We start from the raw sequence: 6,000 nt of genomic DNA, 5'->3' as shown, positions 1-6,000 counted from the left end.
GGCAGAATGGGATGAGGGGTGGGAATACCCCTGGTAGCCAAGTGAATAGCTATAGTTAGCCCTTGCCCCTTTTCTTTCTGCTGGAAGGGGCCCTTTTGGACTGCAACAAAGACAAACTAGTAGGTCTTTCGCTTCCATATCCTTGGGGAAACCTGCCTTCGTACTAGATAAGGAACGACCTCAGCAAAAGGGAAAAGGCTAGTTAATAACTCTCCCCTACACAGAGACTGTGGGTCTATCATTTCCGATAAGATAAGGATAAGGTGGGAAGCAGGGAGAACCTCTCTGGGGAAAGGCGGAGCTTCCTCTACTGGAGGGTATGGGTGGGGCAAGGCGGAGCCGAGCCCTTCGTGGGCGGTGGTAAGGCGGAGAGCCGGGCAAGGCAGGACTTCCTCTGCAGGAGGCGAGAGGCGGAGCTTCCTATTTGGATGGGGTAAAGCAGAGCTTCCTAGTAAGGGAGGGGCGGGACTTCCTCCGTGAAGCGGAGTAAGGAGGAGCATCTTCCGTGAAGGGGCGGGGCTTCCTTACGGGAGGGGCGAGGCTCGGCCAGTCTCCCTGGTTCCCTCCACTGCGCATGGCACGTTGCGTACCGCCCTCCCAGCAACCGGCCTGGCGGCAGCGCGGCCACAAAACTGAGGAGGCGGAGCCGAGACGGAGTCGGTACTGCGCTCTGACTCCTAGACCAGGTACCGGGTGGCGGGCCCGCCTGGTGCGCTCCCAGGGCCGGTTCCTCTCTCCCGACTCCGAGTCCATCTCCTCGGGGTTGGGCCCCAAGCGGCCATACCGGCTCACCCTCGCCCTCCTCTGGCCCTCATTTAACCTGGGTTCTGGGTTCCCGCATTGAGGTTACAGCCTGAGAGCAAAATTAGGCTTGGGCCTTGCTGGGGAGATGCTGAGCAGAGTTGCCGGACCGGAGAGGCTAGCTCCCGCATGGCCTCCCCACCTTTCCCGGGGCTTCCAGTTGGGGTTGAACTCTCATATGGAAGCAAGATCAGGGCTATCCTCTGCTTTGGTCAAAACGAAGAGCTTCTAATTGTCTTTTTGTCTTAGTTTCCCCAGCAATTTTGGGGACCGAGTATGGTGGCTGAGAGTGAGCACGACCGAAGGGGAGTGGCTAAATAAAATTGTTCATAGTTTTAGGAAATAGGATAACTTCTCAACTCAGCCCTCTGCTAAAATCCTAAGGTACTTCAACTTGACCTCCTTCTCCCAGACTGTTGGAATCGGTCTTACTGAAATACCCGTTGAGGTAGTACCATGTTCCAATATTTGGATGGGTCTTCTATGAACTAGTTGTTAGCTTATCCAGAGATACCCGACACCTGAGACTCAGATCTTGAGAGGTGGTAGACCAAATTTGAGACTGTGGGTGTGGCTTGATTATCTCTAGTGAGGACTTGCTTTCCATTCCTAACACTACCAAGAAGAAAATTGCTATCTTGCCTCTGTCTTAGTTCAAGAACTTAATAGTTTAGCCATTAGTTAGAGCACTGAACTCTCTTTACCCTTTAATTAGGTTTCTTAGATGTTTGGCTGTGTTTATAGTTGTGACCCCAGACATGAAGTTTGGAGGACCAGTGATAAAAATAGAAAAAAAAAAAAAAGTCAGACTAAGAGAATTCTATCGTTGGGTGGCTGGAGAGGAGGCTCTGTGAAAAAGACGACATACTGTAGTCTCTAGCACTCATGTAAAAAGCCATGTGTGGCCATGAGCCTGTGACAAGAGAAACACCAGAGCTCACTGGCCGCCAGCCTGTGTCCAGGCAGAGTAGTGTCCCTTAGCCTCACCAAGCATACAAACAGGTATACACATACATACGAACATATATACGCACAAACATATTATACACACACACACACACACACATATATTGGTAAGTATAAGAGTTAATGTGGGAGCCTGTCACGATAGCACACGCCTTTAAAACAAGCACCCAGGAGGCAGAGGCAGGCAGGTCTCTGAGTTCAAGGCCAGCTTGGTCTACAGAGTGAGTTCCAGGCAGCCAGGGCCACACAGGTGAGGAATGTAGGTAGTTAGTGGGAGCTGCTGTAACAGAGGGTACCTGAGGTGATTACTGAGTGTCAACATTAGACCAGGGACAAGGGGTTGGGGATTTAGCTCAGCGGTAGAGCGCTTGCCTAGCGAGCGCAAGGCCCTGGGTTCAGTCCCCAGCTCCGGGGGGAAAAAAAAAGAAAAAAGATAGACCAGGGACAAAAAGGGAAGCAGAGTCTTTAGACTACACTCTTTTCTTTTTTCAAAAGAGACTGTAGCCAGATGTGATGTTGAATTCCTGATCCTCCTGAGTGCTGAGATGCCATGCGTGAGCCATCTCTAGCCTCTTTTTAAACATCAATACTACTATTCTGGCAAATTACCACCCCACTCCTCCCCCACTTCTTGGAAGATAGAATCCTCAACATTAGCTGAACTCTCAATATTAGTTAAACTTGAACTTGACAGAGATCAATAGCGAAGACACCTGCTGCGCACCCCTCCTGCACACCTTCAACATACACTCATACACTAAGTGGATCAATATTTTAATTTATTCTTCCACTAAAGCCACTAATACCTCAGAGCTTTCCCACCTCTGCCATTGGCTCCGTGGCACATCAATCATTTTCCGAGTACTCAGGAACACAAACACAACATCAGCTATAGAACGGGTTCCCGGATGAGGTATTAAGTTTTCAGTCAGGGACTACACAGCCACATGTCTAGGAGAGTTTGTAAAAGATAGTCCCCCAACTATGCTTGGTGGCACAGGCCTGTAATCCTAGCGCTTAGGAGTGTGGAAGCTGAAGGATCGAGATCAAGGTCACCATCGGCTACATAGTGACTTCATGGTATACTTTGTGGTAGGGGACCCTGTCTTAAAGCAAATTGTCCAACATGCAGAGGATGAAGCAGATGGCTTGGGATGGTGCTGTGTGCTTCATACTTCAATCTTAGCCATCCATCCGTTTCCTGGTGTTTCCAGTGCTACAGACTCCAGGGATGTTGTTTTCTAACCAGCATACTTTTCTCTGGGTTATTTTTACCCCTCCCTTTCTTCATTCCTTCATAGACTGACATTTCTTGGAATGTTCTTCCAAACAAGATGTCTCAAATGTTAGTTAATAACCATGGTCCACATGGCAACCACATTGTCGTCTCCAGGGAGTGAGTTAGGATTTCCCAGCCCACTCCAGACCGTCTGAGCTGCAGCCTGCAATTTCAGAAGATCTCTAAGTGATTTGTGGGCACAAGATGTAAGACACACTGCTTAGACCGCCATTGTGTGTCAAAGCCTCGGGTGCTTTTCCACTCCCTGCTGGTACAGCCATGTGCTGTCTACACACACACTTAGAGAATGTTCAAAGAGCTGATGCTTCAGTCAGGCAGTGTTACGTTTAGTGCTACTGGGTGGTTCCTATGTGGCAAGCACTGTTGTAGAAGTTGGTGGTACACCTTTGTACAAGACAGAGCAGATACTGGGGAATAGTTATGCTGTTTTGCTTGGAATTTCTGTTTTAAGTCACCTTTGATGTTCTAGTCCCACTGCCACTCAGCCGTGCTTTTGATGAATTCTATAAATTACTCATTCCTTGTCTGTTTCCCCACCCTTTTTGGTGTGCTTACCACTTCCATAGCCAGCTAAGGGCACACTTTCTGCTTCTGTATGTGTCGGGTACCAGGGCCCTGTTGAAGGGATAGTCATACTTGAGGACAATGTATTCTCACGTATGACTGACACCAACACATACTCGGGTTTTAAGACATGTTAGCATAAGCCACACCTCTTCCAAGTTTAATGTATAAACCTCAACATCATAGCTACTCTTTCAGGTAAAGAAAAATAAAACTAAAAATAATTTTTTCTATACTGGGGATTAAACTTAGGGCTTTGGGCATGCTAGGCAGATGCTACACAGCTCAGCTATTCCTAATCTGTACTTGTAAATATGGGCTGCCCTAAAGTGGATTTTCAGTTTATGCAGAGTGTATAGGATTTAGTCACACCAGCTATAACTGAGGCTTTGATATTACTTCTGAGGACTTCAGTTGTCTCAAGTCCTAGTAGAGTCTTAAAAATAAGTAACCGTTGATTGTAAATAATGCAGCTGTATGTGGTATGCACCCCAGTGTAGAGTGCTTGTCTAGTATGTGTGTATGTAGTATGTGATATGCACCTCAGTGTAGAGTGCTTGTCTAGTATGTGTGTATGTAGTATGTGGTATGCACCCCAGTGTAGAGTGCTTGTCCAGTATGTGTGAGGCCCTGTGCTGGATCTTTAGCACCACAAGTCAGTAAATTATAAGGCTATTTTGGTACCTGTCAACTATGAATATTGCTTTGCCAATGTATTGTGGTATTAAATGTTGATAAAAATGGATTTATGTTTTGAATGACATGTTCATCTGCTTTATCCTTCCACTGTAGTTTTCTATTTTTTTTTTTTTTTTTTTTTTTTTTTTTTTTTTGGAGCTGGGGACCGAACCCAGGGCCTTGCGCTTCCTAGGCAAGCGTTCTACCACTGAGCTAAATCCCCAACAGGGCTGTAGTTTTCTATTTTAAGGACATTTGAAGCAGCCTAGTGATCTGAATGTCACACAAAATAGAGATTGTTCAATTATCTTTTCTTCACCTAATGTAATTATTGTCTCCAAGGTTTACTGCCTCCCTCTGCTAACCTAGGCCTAATCCTGGAAGCTTTTAGCCTCCATGTAATTTAATCTAGGCCTAGAATGTTTTCAGCCTCTTGAGACTTACTGCTGAATAAGCTCCCCCTTTCTAGCTCTTTCTGAACTCTGACTGGCTGGTCAACCCAGATGTTCTGGCGCAAAACACCTGTCCATGCTGACTGATTCAAACTGGCTTCTCTCAGCTTCTGACTGAATTGTTTTGCTTGGCCTTACACGACCTTTGGCAGTCTGTTCTAATCCTCTGGCTCCTTCTCATTCTCTGGCTCGTTCGGTCTTCACCTGTGTCTAGCTTGTTCTTTCTCTGCAACCTGTCTCTGTACAACTATCCCAGTAAAGCTACCTCTTCCCTTTTCCACTCTCCCTGCTGCTCTTTTAAGTCACATCTCTTTCCTCTCTGTTCTCCTGAGAGCTGGGCATATTCTATTCTGTCAGCTCTTTCTCTAATTTGTCACTTTCCCTGCCACTCAATTAGATATCACTTTCAAACATGGGTGCTTCCTTCTACAAGCTAATTTTACCTTCATTGGGTTTAAAAGTGTGTACTAAGGGCCTGACTCTATTCCACATCGCCACAGTAGCCATGTTGCTGGATTAAAATCCTTCTACAAGAAATAGAAAAGGGAAGTCCCTCAACATTCAGGTGAATGTCTATCTGTTTTTAGATTGTTTTTGGTTTTGGTTTTTTTCCCCCTGACTCAGAATCTCTTCCGTAGCCAAACTGGCTCTGAACTCTTGATCCTCCTGCCCCAGTCTCCCTAGTTCTAAGACTACAAGTCTTTGCTATGATACCCAGTCTGCTATACAGTAGGTAGGTCTAAATTCTTGTTTTGTTTTGTCCTATTTGTTTATTTTTTGGCACAGTTCATGTAGCAAAGGCTAGCTTCAGAGTCACAAATAAGCAAATATGACCTTGAATGCCTGATCCTCCTGCCTCCGTTTGCCTAGTTCTGGGATGACAGGTATGCAGCTCCATACCCATCTTAAAAATGATTTTTCTTTCATAGACTCCTTAGAGTCTTTTCAGCACACAGTTATGTTATCAGGAAGTCATTGTATATTTTCAGATAGGTGCAGCTGGTGTGTCTATAATCCTAGCCGTTAGAGTCTGAGTAAAGGACTTTGTCTCAAACATAGCAGTGCTGGTGGCTCACAGGTAGAGTGCCTGCCTACCCTGCCAGAAGCCTCTCAGGGATGAGCAGAGTCACTTCAGTTTACTGAGCATTTTAATTCAAACTAAAGATCGCACCTGTATTTACAATATTCAGCAGACAAAGATTTTTAGGCATGTGTGGTGTCATAACTCCAACATTTAGA

General features: G+C 46.0%; 1 protein-coding gene across 17 annotated transcripts in view; it reads left to right on the top strand.

Moving 5' to 3' along the window:
* The first annotated feature begins 512 nt into the window (after positions 1–512).
* Strada (STE20 related adaptor alpha) overlaps positions 513–6,000 on the top strand; it is a 29,063-nt gene continuing 23,575 nt past the window's right edge. For 10 of the 17 annotated variants that reach the window (XM_063269204.1, XM_008768362.3, XM_039086166.2 and 7 more), the window contains exon 1: positions 521–686. The gene's annotated coding sequence lies outside the window, so the exon portion shown is untranslated. Of the gene's footprint in view, positions 687–6,000 lie in introns of all 17 variants that reach the window. The other 7 variants (NM_182820.3, NM_001415112.1, NM_001415113.1 and 4 more) reach the window with 4 other exon arrangements.

The sequence above is a fragment of the Rattus norvegicus genome, chromosome 10 (genome assembly GCF_036323735.1).
Source record: "Rattus norvegicus strain BN/NHsdMcwi chromosome 10, GRCr8, whole genome shotgun sequence".
Lineage (NCBI taxonomy): Eukaryota > Metazoa > Chordata > Mammalia > Rodentia > Muridae > Rattus > Rattus norvegicus.
The sequence above is the reverse complement of the archived record's forward strand: the minus strand, read 5'-3'. Positions and strand labels throughout refer to the sequence as shown.